Source organism: Balaenoptera musculus, chromosome 20 (assembly GCF_009873245.2).
Source record: "Balaenoptera musculus isolate JJ_BM4_2016_0621 chromosome 20, mBalMus1.pri.v3, whole genome shotgun sequence".
NCBI lineage: Eukaryota > Metazoa > Chordata > Mammalia > Artiodactyla > Balaenopteridae > Balaenoptera > Balaenoptera musculus.
Window position 1 is genome coordinate 2943744 of NC_045804.1, and position 16883 is coordinate 2960626.

At 39.8% G+C, this 16883-nt stretch overlaps 1 protein-coding gene across 2 annotated transcripts in view; it reads left to right on the forward strand.

Moving 5' to 3' along the window:
* KCNJ16 (potassium inwardly rectifying channel subfamily J member 16) overlaps positions 1 to 16883 on the forward strand; it is a 352993-nt gene that overhangs the window by 232293 nt on the left and 103817 nt on the right. For both annotated transcript variants that reach the window (XM_036837806.1, XM_036837807.1), the window contains 2 exons: positions 10779 to 10850; positions 11695 to 11853. The gene's annotated coding sequence lies outside the window, so the exon portion shown is untranslated. The remainder of the gene's footprint in view (positions 1 to 10778; positions 10851 to 11694; positions 11854 to 16883) is intronic.

Here is a 16883-nt window from a genome sequence, read left to right on the forward strand (position 1 = left end):
GGTGGGAGGGAGACGCAAGAGGGAGGAGATATGGGGATATATGTATATGTATAGCTGATTCACTTTGCTATAAAGCAGAAACTAACGCACCATTGTAAAGCAATTATACTCCAATAAAGATGTTTAAAAAAAAAAAAAGTCGATTTGAAAAGCACAAAAAGGTAACATCAAAAGAAAAAAAAACACCAGTATCAATTTGGGGGCCTCAGTCACTTCCGATACTATTTTTCTGATTCGTTACTCAAAAGAACTTATGTCCTTTGCAAGTTGAGATTCTAGAAACGAATTGGCATTTTCACTTTCATTTTTAATTTCATAAAAGTATAGGCAACCCACACTAATTTGTTTATTTGAAAGTAACACATAGAAGTTAGAAGTGCTGCTTGTGAGATCCTGGGACACTAGTTGAGAACATTCTGTCTCTCAGGAAGGATCCATGTGTATGTGACATCAGTTATTTAACTAGACAAAAATCTTCTGGATGTGCTAGAGTCAGGAGCTCTCTAGAACTTTGAGAAAGGAACTGTATGTAGTAACAAGAAGCAATCTTTCCATCCAAAATGAGAGTGTGTCCAGGAATTGATAAAACGACAAGGGGATTTATTAATTTCCTCTGGCTGCTGTAACACATTACCACCAACTCCGTGACAATACGAATTCATCATATTATAGTTCTGGAGGTCAAAGTCTGAAGTGGATTCCACTGGGTTAAAATCGAGGGGCTGGCAGGGTTGCAGTTTTTGTTTGTTTGTTTTTCTGGAGGCAATAGGCGAAAACCTGTTTTCTTACCTTTTTAGCTTCTAGAGGCTACCCACATTCCTCCTTCCATTTTCAAAGCTGGCAGTGGCTGGTCAAGCCTTTCTCATGTCCTGTCACTCTGATGCTGACTCTTTTGCTTCTTCTTCCATATTTAAGGACATTGTGATGATAACCAGCACACCGGGATAACCTGGGATAATCAGCAGATGGGTAACCTTAATTCCATCCGCTGTCTTTATTCTCCTTTTCCATGTAATGTAATGGATTTACCAATGTACCAGAGATAAATTTACCTCTGGATGCATGTTGACTGGCTTCGTGAGGGTCGTTTGTTTTATTTAACGCTGCAGGAGGTATGATAAGATGCTTCCTGTGCAGATCATCTTACAAAGAAGTAAACAAGCCAATAGACGGAGGAATAGAGACAGCCTACAGCTAGTGATCTATCCCCTCGTCCTTCCCAGGCAGCTCATCCTAAGTAGCATTACTACCAAAACAAAATCATTGGCCTCCAGTGCCATTTTGTTCTCATTTAAGGCCATGTTAATGTGTCTGTTCACATCTGGAACCACTGCAGGCAGACCTTGGAGAAGCTGCCCATTCGGTTCCAGATCACTGCATGGATGTTGCAGTGAAGTGAGTCATACAGATGTTTTGGTTTCCCAGTGCATGTAAAAGGCATACGTACACTATACTGTAGTCTGTGAAGTGTGGAAGAGCATCAGGTCTGAAAAACAGTGTACATACCTTAATTAAAAAATACTTTATTGCTAATTATCATCTGAGCCTTTAGCAAGTCCTAGTAGTAACATTAAAGTTGACCACTCGCTGATCACTATAACAAATATAATAATAATGAAAAAGTTTGAAATACTGCACAAGTACCAAAATGTGATACAGAGACACGACGTGGGCAAAGGCTGTTGGGAAAATGGCGCCAATAGACTTGCTCGACGCAGGGTTGCCACAAACCTTCAATTTGTAAAAAAATACAGTCTCTGCGATGTGCAATAAGGCAGAGCACAATAAAACGAGGTATTACTGTATTTCTTTGTGTTGACACTGATAAACTTGTCTTTCTAATACCTTTCCTGCAAGAATTTGAAGAACCTCTAAGTCTAGGATAAAACATGGTTTTGCAGGGCTTATGTGTTTCACCCATGAAGAGGATTTCCTCATTTGGGGTAACTTTGACCAGATTTAGCTTTTTCTTTAATCTTTCTTTTTCTAAATAGTGATTTCGAACAACACAGATGAGAACCATGAGCCTCTCACTGTTTTACTTTGCTGTAAGGAATTCACAAAAAAATGAATGTTTTGTAATAAAATCCGAATTACTTAAGTTTAGTGTGGATTTCTTAGCCAATTACTAGTTTCTTTCATCCTAAGGGAGACCACTTGAGAACCTTAAAACTATGTTGGATTCTTTTAATTCTGTGACTAGAAATTTTTAACAAAGAGTAAGTTCATGCTTTAAAGAAGATGAAAAATGTTTATAAAATTAACTCAAGGTTTTTTTAGACATCAGTTTGGGTTTTCCTCATCTGTGACCTCATACATATTTTTATGTGCTAAGTGTACATGGATCTGAAACATACAGATTGAAACAAATATTCACTGTTTAACAAAGAAGGAAAGGGCTTGGTAAAATGAGATGACTTAGAATGGAAGAGACGGGTCAGGACCACCAGATTGGGAGCATGTGTTTTGAAGTCTGACAGATATATGTTTGAATGCTGGTTTTATCAGGGCAGATACTCTAATTTAACCACCCAAAATATGTTTTTATCCTTCGTCTATGGAAATAAAACCCCCATACATAATGCCAGTTTTTATCTAGGCTCACGCACATCTAAAACTACTACCTTTCCCACTCCTGGGCATATATCTGGGTAAAACCATAATTTGAAAAGATACATGCACTCCAATATTTACTGCAGCACTATTTACAATAGCCAAGACATGGAAGCAACCTAGGAGTCCATCAACAGAGGAGTGGATAAAGAAGTGTGGAGTATTACTCAGCCATAAAAAAAAGAGATTGAAATAGTGCCATTTGCAGTAACATGGATGGACCTAGAGATTGTCATACTGAGTGAAGTTAAGTCAGACAGAGAAAGACATATATGATATCACTCATATTGTGGAATATAAAAAAAAGCTGATACAAATGAACTTACTTACAAAACAAACAGACTCACAGACTTCGAAAACAAAATTATGGTTACCAAAGGGGAAAGGTGGGGGGAGGGATGAATTAGGAGTTTGGGATTAACATATACACACTACTAGATATAAAATAGCTAATCAACAAGGACCTACTGTACAGCACAGGAAACCCTGCTCAGTACTCTTTAATAAGCCATATGGGAAAAGAACCTGAAAAAGAATGGATATATGTCTATGTATAACTGATTCACTTTGCTGTACACCTGAAACTAACTCAACATTGTAAATCAACTATACTCCAATATAAAATAAAAATTAAATTAAAAAAAAATAAAAACACTACCTTTCCAAGATTTCCTTGCAGTTAATGTGTCCCAATTAAGTAAGTTCCAACCAGTGGTATATATAAGTGAAAACTGTGGTATAACTTCCCGGAAGGAAGAACCATGTACTTTTTCTTTTTTTCCTTCCTTCCAGGGCTGGAACGATCATCTTGGACCAAGATGTAGAAAATGGTAATATAGCCAGGTTGAAGGGCCTTGAGTCCCTGAGGATAGTTTAAACCACTGTTAACATTTTCTGTTAGTCTTGGCCAAACCTAATCTAATTCAGTCACTTCTTTGAAACTAATATCTTAAAGGGTTGCTGGGAGGATTAAATGAGATAATATATTTAAATCGTGGAGCACAATGGCTCGTCTGTAGAAGGTAAAATAAATGTGAATTCCCGTCTCCTTTCCAGGATAGCTAAAGTTCTAAAGACTTTCATCCATGAAAATATCTCAAGTTTGATCTTCAAAGTTAATGGCAAAGGAACATTTTTGACTATGAGATAGAGATGCCTCTACAAGGACAATAAAAGAATTTGTGGGTTGTTTTTGTTTTTTTTTTTTTTTTTGGCCACACCGCAAGGCTTGCGGGATCTCAGTTCCCCAACTAGGGATTGAACCCGGGCCACGGCATTGAAAGCCCAGAATTCTAACCACTAGGCAACCAGGAAACTCCCAAGGATTTGTGTTTCTTAATTCATTCTTATATATTAACTTATTCAACATGTTTTGAGTACTGATTAAGCCCAGGCCTGTATTCAGGATTGTCATTGTAAGTAAGACTTAGGCTTTGCCAGTGGTAGGCTCAGATTCTATCAGAAAGGAGAGGCAGAGAAGCGACCATTAAGATACAGTGATAAGTACCACAGTTAGAAATATTCACAAAAATACTATGGGAATAGAGAGAAAAGTGGCTCAGTCTGTCTAAGGAAGCTAGGAAGATTTTATGAAGGAGAAATTTCAACAGGGAACTAAAAGACAAATTGATATTTGATAGTGAGGGAAGGAAAGGTTTTAAAACATAGGGAGCCACATATCAGGGCATGAAACAGTGTACTTAGTGGATAACAGAGTAGTTTTGCAAGGCTGGAGTGTTAGGCATGAAGGTTTATGAAAAAGGACTGAATAGTAGGTTAGCATCAGATTATGACCAAAAAAATTTTTAAAATAGGTCTAATGGCAGAGTGGAGGACGTATTATAAAGCTGTAAGTGTGGAAGACATGGCCTCAAAAGACCATTTAGGGCACATTTTCTAGGTTTGATAAAAACAAAAAACAAACTAACTCTATTTCAGCAGAAACTGGAAGGTGAAAATATTTCATAAAACATTGGAAGATAAAATCACCATTACTTATGACTCTTTGGATGTGGTGATAAAGGCAAAATATTCAGTATAAGTCTAGAGATCTCTCGAGCTTTAGATTAGCTCTGTGATAGAGTGCCTTTAAACAAAAACGAGGCATATGTGGAAGAAGCGGTTATTCAGCTCTACTAGGATAAGGTGAATCTTATTTGTCCATGTGATGTCTGGGTGGAAACAGTTAATTGGCAATTGGCTAAATGAATCCGGAGTTCAGAGCTAATCATTCCTGAGTCCCATAGGTGGTTGTCACCATCTGGGGAAAGAGTGACATCTAGTAAGAACTGTGAACTTTCAGCAGAAGTGCTTGAAACAAGGCAAAAAAGCTGAAGACAAGCCCAGGGAATACTTGAAGAGAGAAGTCAGCAAGACACGCCACAATTTAGCTCAGAAATTGAAGAAGATAAAAAAATTGTTAAAGTTAAATTATTAAATAGAATGCTTCACATATTCAGAGGAATACAGAAAGTTATATCACACACCTCTGCACTTGCCACTGAGATTTAACAACTGTTCTTCTAAAGGTTTTGGTTTTGGTTCTTAACATTTAGGTCTATGATCTATCTTGAGTTGTTGTTTTTTTTTTTCCCATATCATATGAGGGAAGACCTGGGGTTCTTTCTCTCTCGCCCCTCCTCCCGCCCTCCCTCCCCCTCTCTCCCTTCCTTCCTTCCTTCCTTCCTTTCCTTCCTCCCTCCCTCCCTCCTTCCTTCCTTCCTTTTCTTCCTCCTTTCCTTCCTTCTTCCTTCCTTTCCTTCCTTCTTCCTTCCCTTCCTTCCTTCCTTCCTTTTCTTCCTCCTTCCTTCCTTTCCTTCCTTCTTCCTTCTTTCCTCCTTCCTTCCTTTCCTTCCTTCCTTCCTTCTTCCTTCCTCCTTCCTTCCTTCCTTTCCTTTCTTCTTCCTTCCCTTCCTCCTTCCTTCTTCCTTCCTTTCCTTCCTTCCTTCATTCCTTCCTTCCTTCTTCCTTCCTTCCTTTCCTTCCTTCCTCCCTCCCTCCCTCCTTCTTTCCTTCCTCCTTCTTCCCTTCCTCCCTCCCTCCCACTCTCCCTCCCTCCCTCTTTCCCTCCCCCTTTCTTTCTTCCTTTCTCTCTTTCTCTCTCTCTTTCTCTTTCCATAGATAGCTGCTTGTTGGGGAAAACCTTTTCCTCCAACCTTGCTTCTGTTGTAGAAAATCAAGCAACAGTAAATATCAACCTACTTTTGGACCCTCTTTTGTTCTGTTGATCTGTGTGTCTATCCTTTATGCCAGTACCACATTGTCTGAATTATTGTAGCTTTATAGTAGACTTAAAATCAGGAAATTTAAATGTTTGAATTTCCTTTTTAAGATTTTTTCTGTTCTACTTTGTCTTCACGACCATATAAATTTTAGAATCAGTTTTTCAGTTTCTCAGAAAAGCCTCCCTGGATCTATACTGGAATAGTTGAAATCTGTGGATCAGTTGGGTAGAAAGTTTACGTGTTAACAATATTGAATCTTCTGATACATGAGCGTGGAATAGTTAGCTATAGTATTCAGAATTGATCAGTAAATGCCTTGAGCCTAGGGATTTCTTTATGGGAGTATTTTTGGTTAGGAACTCAAGTTTTTAACAGATATTTAGTTAACTAGAGGTTTATTAATTTTATTACATTTTTCAAAGAACCAACTTTTGGCTTTGCCAATTTTCTTTCTTTTTTTCCGCTTCATTGAATTTCATCCTTATATTTATTATTTCTTTTCTTCTACTTACCTTGTGTTATATTTTCCTGTTTTTCTAAATTCTTAAGTTGGAAGCTCGATGATTGATTTTCAACATTTTAATGTTTAGACATTGATTTAAACTATTACAATTTTAAACATTGATTTTAAATATTTAAAGGTATACATTTCCTCCTAAGCACTGCTTTAGCTGCATCTCTCAATCTTTGATATGTTTTCCTTACCATTCAGTTCAAGATATTTTCTAATTTCCCTTCTTATTTTTCATTTGATCTGTGTACTATTTAGGTTGTTGATTAATTACAAAAATATTTTAATTTTCTAGACATCTACATATTTTATTGTTATTGCTTTCCATTTGGTTTAATGGTAGTCTCAAAACAGGCAGTGTATGATTTTAAACCTTTGAAAGTTATTAAAAACCTGTTTTATTATCCTGCATATGATGTTTGGTCCATGTGGTCCAGCATATAGTTTATCTTGGTAAACATTTCATGTGGGCTTGAAAAGATTATTGTGCAGTTGTTGGATGCAAAGGGAAATCACAAAGGATAACTGGAATATCATGAACAGCTTTATGCCAAAAAAATTGACAATTTAGATGAAATGGAACAACTTCCTTGAAAGACACAAACCACCAAAACTAACATAAGATATGATAGAAAAATCTGTATAGATGCAAACAGTTCTTTATATATTCTTGATATAGTGGTTTTCTTTCAGGTAAATGTTTTCTGCTGGGCTGTGGTTTGCCTTTTCATTTTCTTACTGGTGTTGTCAGAAGAGATGTTTTAATTTTGGCAATGTCCAATGTATCAATTACTTTTTTTTTCATGGTTAGTACATCCTGTCTTGTCTACTCTAAGGTGGAGAAGATGTCCTCCTATGTGTCTTTCTAGATTTAACTCTTACATTATTTTATAACTTTATACTTTATTTTTCTTGAATTAATTTTTGCATATAGAGCGACAAGTCCCAGCTACTTTGTACAATGGAAAATGCCCTCAGGAGAACATGCTGTATAAATAGGGGTCTCACCCAGTGTGGTTCCCTTCCTTCAAAGATCCAATGTCCCCAACTTTCTGCTCTTTTTCATCACTCTGCAGTGCCTTCAAAGTTGCTTTTACATTTTACTTGATTGTAATTGTTATCTGCAGGAATATTAGTATATTCTACTACTGGGCTCAGAACTCCTTTAATCTCCTTTTTAACCAGATATCAGACTGTGATTTTAAAATGTGAAGATTCATCTGTTTCAGAAATTCTGGAAAATTTTCAGCTACTCTCTCTTTAAATATTTCATTTATTCTCTATTCTCCCCATTTTTCTCCTTTTGTAATTCCTAGTAGCCATTTTTATACTTTCTTATTCTATCCTTCTTATTTCTCTTGATGTCTTATATTCTGAATTTCCCTTTCTCTTTGTGCTGCATTCTGGATAATGTCCTCAGATCTGTCTTCCAGATTACTAATTCTCATTTCAACAGCAGCTTAATTTTGTCCAATGATCTTTTTTCTTTCTTTGATTACATTTTTTAATTCTGGTCTCCCCCCCTTCTATAAATCAGCCTAGCTTTTTTTTCTCATGTTTCCATTGTTCATTTTATATCCTTCATTATTTGACACCTACCTATGTTATATCTTTTGACATTATTCTGTTACTTCAAGTCTTGTATGCTCATCCTCTTGTTTGCTGACCTCATGAAATGGTTTTTTGTGTGTGTGAGCTGCAACATTCATGATCTCAAGAAGATGTGGCAACAGTCCTCAGCAGAGGTTGATCATTTTCTCAGTGAAAATGTGTGTGTTTAGTTTGCTCTGCAATTTGTTTCTAGGATTTCAAGGGCTACTGACCTGCTTTTACACTGATTTCTCACCTTGGGGTATACAAGCACCATGTGGGTTGCATAAACTTCGCTCCACACCAGTGGTGTTGGTCTGAGACTCTTAACTTCCAATAGGATGCTTTATTTTGTCCTCCCATTAAGAAGAGCTCAGGCAGAGATATACATTCTCATTGCCACACACACAAGCTGATGAACGGACTTAGCTAGCCCACCCCGTATAGAAGATTTAAATCTAGCCCAGACCTAGCCGGATGTAAGGCTTAATTGTAAATCTCAATCTAATGCAAGGTCAATGCAACCTCTCCTGTTCATCTGCATGAGTTAAAATACCAGTCCCAGTCTCCACGGCCTAGCTGTTCTGTTAGTTTCTGGGGTCCCTCTGGTAAGCGTTTGTAAGCTTCTCTCTCTAGCTGGAGTTGCCTCTCTATTTCTGGAACCTGGGAACTTCCCTTCCTTTCATTTGGATTCATTTGGATTCAGCTGTATCATTAATCAAATATTTCTGTGGTAGCGAGGAGAGAGTCCCTCACTACCTGAGAACTTAAAGTTGCCGTTAGAGTTTATTATTCTAGAAGGAATGTAGAGGGTGCATTTCATTTATATGTTTATCCTTTATAGTACTTAGCTCAGGGCTCTAAAAGTCCATTAGTGCTTAATAAAAATAGGCAGAATGAATTTTAAAATGAATCGAAGGAGAGAACTTTAAATAGTAAAAGCTAAAAGAAAGAAGGCTTTAGTCTTGTAAAAGATGAATTCTCTCTCCCCATCTCAAATGGTTGTAAGAGTGAGGTGGGGACAGGGCCTGGCAGAGGTTATTACCTTCCGTACTGATGTATCAGTGGTCGCGATGCACTGCTTCATTTCCAAAAAACAGTCCCCTGCTGGTTGCTGTCTACAGAAATTCTGCCAACATCCTGGTGGTTGCTGGTTTGTAGTTTTATGGGTTTCCAGAGGATCAAACACTGTATTATTATGTTTGGCTACTAACTCGGGTCGGCAGTTCAAAAGGAGAAAAGAAGGGGAATAAAGTAGCTAGGAGGGGAAATGGGGATCGTACGTAAGCTGGTGTATTTAAGACAATGAGTTGGATTTACTGAGCATGAAGCAGTCTTTACTGAATCTCAGTTAATTTCATTTCAACAGAATATGATTGTATAGGTTCAAAGCTCTGTTTTCGAAGAACTGAAGATATGGCAATTATGTACCAGTTTTAATTTGGACTAAGGAATAAATAAATAGGTTGCTTGCTCCATGTGTATCCTTTTACAGAGTGTTGAAATGGAATGTTTTTTGTCAACAATGACAGAAACAAATAGATTATTAAACATACCCCGAAGCCCAAATCCCTCTTCCTTCAAAATAGATTTATTTACCTAAATATAATTTGTAGGAATATTGATATGAAATATATAAGTATAATATTTGGCATTTAAAAATAACATTCAGTAATTATGGAGGGGCTTCCCTGGCGGTGCAGCGGTTAAGAATCCACCTGCCAGTGCAGGGGACACAGGTTCGAGCCCTGGTCCAGGAAGATCCCACATGCCGCGGAGCAGCTAAGCCCATGCGCCACAACTACTGAGCCCGTGTGCTGCAACTACTGAAGCCCGCACACCTAGAGCCCATGCTCTGCAACAAGAGAAGCCACCGCAATGAGAAGCCTGTGCACCACAACGAAGAGTAGCCCCCGCTCGCCACAGCTAGAGAAAGCCCACGCGCAGCAGTGAAGACCGAACGCAGCCAAAAATAGATAAATAAAATAAATAAATTTATAAAAAATAATAATTATGGAGTGACTGAAATACATAAACTATTTTAAGATCTGAGACAATGTGTATATTTTCTCAGAAAATGAGGTTCAAGTTATTAATGTAAGAAACTCTGGGCCTTGACCATGTCATTATTGAAATCTGCATCCCCAGCACTTTCTTTAGTCTCAGAAAAGAATCAGCATATGTGTAACACTTGTAACAAGTGTAACATCCTCTTATAGGGCAAAAAAAAAAAATCTTGTCTGACTTTGCCTTAGATCCGAATGGGACTGGGAGAGGGACGGGTAAAACTATTTTGTTTGCCGTTTTGTTTAACATAAGACACACTGTTTATTCCCATATCGGTTGCTTCTCTTTCCTGCTCCATTCTCAAAATAATTGTTGAGTGCTGTTAACTCTATAATTAGCTGGCTATCAAGTCCAAAAGGAATAAGAGGGGATTGTGTACCGACATTAAAAAAAGCATCAGGGAGGGATAAATTGGGAGTTTGGGATTAACATATACACACTACTATATTTAAAATAGATAACCAACAAGGACCTACTGTGTAGCACAGGGAACTCTGCTCCATATTCTGTAATAAAACTAAGTGGAAAAAGAATTTGAAAAAAGAATAGATATTTGTATAACTGAATCACTTTGCAGTATACCCGAAACTAATACAACGTTTCAAATCAACTATAGTCCAATATAAAATAAAAATTATAAAAAAGCATCAGACACAATACAGCTCTTTATTATTATTAAGACAAAAGTGCAGATATATACATATATTTTATCAATTTATCCTTTATTCTCTCATCAAATAAATATTTATGGAACACTTATTTTGTGTTTCTAGGCACTAGGAACTCAGCCATGAAGAAGTGAAACAAGATGTTCGCTTCCAAGGAGGAAACATTCTGGCCTGGAGGTACCATAAACAAGAAAGCAGGTAATGCAAGAGCTGTGGATAAAACAGGAAAGAAGTAGAGAGTGACCGGCTTGTATTGGGAGGGCTGTGCAGAACAGGGTGGCCAGAGATGGCCTTTCTCAGAAGATACCATGTATGCAGGTATCTGAAGGGCGAAAAGGAGCCTGCTTGTTAAGGATAGAGAGAAGCCGTTAATAGCAATACGCAGGCCACGCCCTCCTCTCGCTGGGGTCCGGGCTGTAGGCCCCCATCTAAATACTTGAAAGTTACAAATCAAGCTTACAAACCATTAATACGATATTTTCTATAATCCCACCTTGACAAATAAGCCTCCCTAACAACCTGGAAGGCTTGCTTGACATTTAGAATACCTTGAACTTTCTGGCACTCTTCACTGACACATGGCAGCATGGGGAGAGCTGGCGGCACGGGGAGAGCCAGCCCCATCCCTAAGTAAGCCTGTTTTTCCTTCTCCTCTCACCTCTGGCTGCTTCCACCTCTGGGGCCACCTGAGGAGGCCCCCAGGCTCGCGTGCGGACACCCGAGTCCACGCGTCCAAGCTCTGTCCACACCCCCGCTGCCCGCCACTGCTTGACAACCTCTCGGGCCAAGAGAGAACATGTTACTATTTTCAACCAGTTTGACTTTACTGAAAGTCTCCCCTATGACTAAAAGTTCCGACTGTAAAGTTCTCGAGGTGTGACTGTGATGGAGATGTGTCAGAAAAATCAGAAAGGCCAGGGTGGGCAGTGGACAGTCCCCCAGTGCAGTGGAAAGTTATTAAGTTCAGCATAATCCGCTGTGCTCCACATCTATCTCATATCGGCATTTTCATCTGTTACAGAAACGACGTTCCAAAATGCCAGTCTAGCTTGTGGATTTCAAGGAAGAGTTTCCAATCAGATATGTGGTATCATTCATCCTCTCTCCACCCTCCTTAAAAGAAAGACCCCGACTGCAGCAACACCTACACGGAGAAAGGAGGACCAGCTCCGTTTTATGGGTAAGCAAACTGAAGCTCAGTGTTCCATAAGGTGGCAGAATAGAAAAGGGTTAGGAGCGTGGAGACTCATTTGGGTCCTGAGTATCCTTCATGTTGGCTGTGTGACTTTGGATGAGTTAATATCTCTACCTTTAGTTGTATTTAATAAATCATCTCATCAATGGTGACAATGACAGTATTCACCACCTAGCGTTACTGAGGGAATTTAAATGAGCTGACACATGTAATGCATTTAACAGAATGCCTGGCACATAATTTATGGTCAATAAGCATTCATTGGTTTTAATTATTCTACTACCAGTACAACTATTTCTGCTATGACTATTATTCAGAGCTACATTAAGTAATTGAGAGAACTTCAATGTAGGTTTTCTGATTCAAAGACTAGTGCCCTGGAAACCTTTAAACGAATGCTCATTTCAGAAAAAAAATAAAAACGCAAAACAAAAAAGTAACAACAAAATCCAACAGCACCATTACTTGCAGACAACCACCGTCACACACAATCACAGTATTAAAGGAGGTAAAGTCAGGGCATTGACACCTCCTAGTTTTGTAAAGGCAAAGCTGTGTCCTTCCCTGTACAATCACACTCACTGTGAAGCTCCTCCAGCCGCTGAGGGAGCTCTTGACTGTTCACATAAATGGAGTGTGACAGTTTTGAAACAATGGACTACAAAACCTAATTACAATTTGGCCTTTGGCTTTAGGGCTGGAGGTTCAAAATCTCTCTCTCTCTGTCCTTCTCTACCTCCCTTCCTCCCCTTTTTTTTCCTCTCTCTGTCTGTCTCTTCCTCTGACTGTCTCTCCCTCACATACACACAGAAGTACAGACACACAAAGACACACACGTACACACACGCACGGTTTTCCCTATATTGACCACTGTGCTCTTAGACTCGCTTTGGTGCCCTATGACTATTGTAGATAATCGCTCCTACTCAGTAGTTAACTCTACGTGAAATTCCAACATGACCTTAAATACCTTGTTGTGTTAGGCGTTGTATTGCAATCGTGACAGGTTCAACGAGTTAGGATATGGTAGCAAGATTGTTTTGCAGAAGAAAATATTTTGTTCTCAAGCTTTGTACCTGGACTTCATACTGCTTCTAGGAAAACTTCTAGCCCCTGTGTGGTAAGAACTTTGAGCTCAAGCAGACTGGGGTCAAATCCTGGCTTTCCACAAGGGATTTCTACAAAGTTCCATCTCTCTGAATCTAAGTTTCATTTTCTGTAAGGAAGACTATCATAAATAACTACTTTAGTTATTGTTAATATTTATTATTGTGATTATTCCTTGAAATTAGAGCTAAGAGACTCTATGAAACCCATAATAATCCTTATCTGCCACTCGGTAGGAAAATCTCTGACAAAAAAAAAATTCTTAAGGAGCATGTTGTTAGCCTAGGTTCCTTAGAAAGAAAAGCCTGAGGCAAGGGCTGTATGGGGTAGTTTCTTTGGGGAAGTGATCTCAGATACGAGGCGTGGTGGACTGGAGAAGGCGAGCAAGATTGGTGGGGAAATGGCATTCTTTTGTCCTTTTTTGTGGCTGAGTAATATTCCACTGTATTTATGTACCGCATCTTCTTTATCCATTCCTCTGTCGATGGACATGTAGGTTGCTTCCATGTCTTGGCTATTGTGAATAGTGCCGCTATGAACACTGGGGTGCATGTGTCTTTTCAAATTATGGTTTTCTCTGGATATATGCTCAGGAGTGGGATTGCTGGATCCTCTGGTAGTTCTACCATACTGTTCCCATAGCGGCTGTACCGATTTACATTCCCACCAACAGTGTAGGAGAGTTCCCTTTTCCTCCACACCCTCTCCAGCATTTATTGTTTGCAGCAACATGAATGGACCTAGACATTGTTATACTGAGTGAAGTAAGTCAGACAAAGACAACTATATGATATCGCTTATATGTAGAATCTAAAAAAAAGGCTACAAATGAACTTATCTACAAAACAGAAATAGAGTCACAAATGTGGAAAAGAAACGTATGGTTACCAGGGGATAAGGGCGGGGGAGGGATAAATCGGGAGCTTGGGGTTGACATATACACACTACTATATATAAACTAGATAACTAATAAGGACCTACTGTACAGCACAGGGAACTCTACTCAATACTCTGTGATGGCCTATGTGGGAAAAGAATCTAAAAAAGAGTGGATACATGTATATGTATAACTGATTCACTTTGCTGTACACCTGGAACTAGCACAATATTGTAAATCAACTATACGCCAATAAAAATTAAAAAAGAAAGAAAAGATTGGTGGGGAAGCCTGCTAATAGCAGCCTAGTGGAGTGGTCTCCACTGAGCTTTAGTAGCTCCATTGCCTATGGCACAGGCATAAAGATCGGGGCTCAATGCGGTTTAGAACTGCCCGTCTGAAAGAAGGAATAAGAGGAGATTTATGCACTAGTTCCCGTCCTCCAAGGTTCAAATGTTGACCCCGGGGGCAGCAATTCCTTAGAGCTTCCGGGATGCACATGTATGAGTGCCCGGAAGGTTCTGGTAATCATCCCACTGTGTGGGTGTCAGAGAGGCCCCAGGGCAGAAAGCGCAGCTGAAGCAAGAGGCTGTCAGATGACACTGCTGGCAGTTGCTGCCTTAGCAATGGTCTCAGTGGAAGAAGGGCCAAGACGATGTGAAGCGGAGCCTGAGAAGAATCTTCGGCAAGTATTTTCACTAACGATGGGTCAGTAATAATAATGGGTTAGTTGTTATCCTTTAGTAGAACTCAGAAGAATATACAAGTGCTTATAAGTTCAGACAATTGTTAGTTTCCTTGGGGGATAGGAAATAATGGAGGCAAACGCATTTTTTTCCCTCTTCTATTTAATGCAGAGTTTTTCGACCTTGGCATTATTCACGTTTGGGGCTCAATATGAATTCTTTGCTGGGGGCCGTGGTGAGCAGCTCTCTGCTCTGTAGGATTCTTAGCAGACGCTGTAGCCTCTCTCATCTAGATTCCAGTTCCAAGCCCTCCACCACCCTTTCCCTCGTCCCCAAATTGTGAGGACAGAAAAAGTCTCCGGACGTTGCCAAATATCTCCAGGGGATGGTTGATCACCGCTAGCTGAGAATCACTAATCTCATAGCATCGCAATGTCTCTCCTGTCTCCCCTTTCTCTCTACATGCCCACCCCCATACTGACCCCCATAACTGTTCTCCCCGCCCAAGTACACAAGCAGTTCATACCTATGACTTACACCCCCATCCTAGCGACCGGTACCAACCAAGATTTTTCTCTGTAGTTCTGTTTACTAGAAGTGCTATTAAAAGCAACCTGATAGAGCCAACGCAACTGGATGTAATTAAGAGCAGTTAAATAAAGGAATCTTATGAAAAAAGTATAAAGGGAGTACTCAAGTAGTTTGCCACAATGAGGTATGTTTAAAAATATTTTTTATGTGTTTTTCTCCATGTTAAAATGCTCCTCATTTAAAAAGGAACAGCTTAAGTACTACTTCAGAATGTTTCCTTTGGTAAGCCTAAACCAGACCAGCAAATTAATGAAGATAATATAAGTCTGTCCAGGAACAATTTTTTCCCTTTCAAATGTTATGCATTTCTGTAAAATAAATGTTTAATTTGAGAATAATTTTAGATTTACAGAGAAATTACCAAGGTAGTACAGATGGTCCCCTACACCACACACCCAGTCATCCTGTTACTAACATCTTCCACTTGTATGGTCCATTTGTCACAATGCAGAAAACAACATTGATCCTTTATTATTAACTAAAGTCGATACTTTATTCAGACATCTTTAGTTTTTCCCTAAAGTCCTTTTTTTGTTCCAGGTTCCCATCAGGAGACCACATGGCATTTAGTCCTCGTGTCTCCTCAGGCACCTCTTGCCTGTGACAGTTTGTAGCAACCTTTCTGATCCTGGGCTTCTAAATCAGCAGGTGATGGGAAGCCCTTCAGGGCAGAGCACTGAGGATAAATGTGAATGACGATCAAGAGCCCCGGCTTTACCACCTGCACATCCACAGGGAAACGCTGTGTCATTGGAGTTTCCTGAGACATCAGGAACGTCGAAACAACACAACATAATTTCATAACGATGCACGAGGTTCCCGGGCACACAAAGGCTTGCAGTGGCTTTAGATTCTGGTCCCAAACTCCCTTTTCAACCCCATTTCTTTCTGACCTCCCCTCTCACATCCTGAGACCCGGATGTCCCCACTAGTCGCCGTTCTCTGTGTCCTAAGATGTTTTGACTCGGCGCTGGACTCCTGCTGGTAAATCTGTCGGACTGTCTTTCCCCACCAGTCTACCTGTTAACACCCTGCCCATCACGCAGGGTCACCTCCTCTTTTGAGCCTTTTCTCACAGTCACAGTCAACTTCCCTGTCGACGCAGCTCCGCGGTCCTCAGCTTGGACTGTTTCTAGTTACCTATTCGTTCTAGATGTCTGCAAGTAATAACAGTGACCCTAAGCATTCATGGCATTTCCCCCTGTGCCCCGTGCAGAGGCTCTTCATGCATTGCCTCGTTTAATCTTGGTAGCAAACCTAGGGCGTGGTTACCCCCTAGTGACCCCACTTTACAGAAGAAGACGTGGAAGCACAGCACATTTCTCATTGTCCCATAACTCGTAAGTGGGAGAGCAACGCTGGGAAACTAAATCTGCCCGACTCCTAATAAGGTCTGAGGCTAGCGCCTTGCTTTTCTGATTTCTAATAAGTTCCCAACACCACTTTCCTGGCCAAAGCTCATTGCTCCCCATTCCACAATCCCCTGTGAGCTGCTCCGACATAGGGATCCATTTCATTCACGTCTCCATTCACAAGGCCCTCAGTTCAATGCCTTATACATTGAAGGCATTCACTAAAAGCTTACTGAATTGGATTTCTTAAAAAAAAAAAGTTATCCTGGCCTCAAAGCTTAAGCCCGGAGCCCTGAAAGTGAGTTGGAAGAATGCTCATGGGAGGAGAAGAGCTAAAAATACCTTCTCATTAAAGTGACGATCAGAAATACCCGTGAACTCTGGGAAGGAAATGCTTCAGGT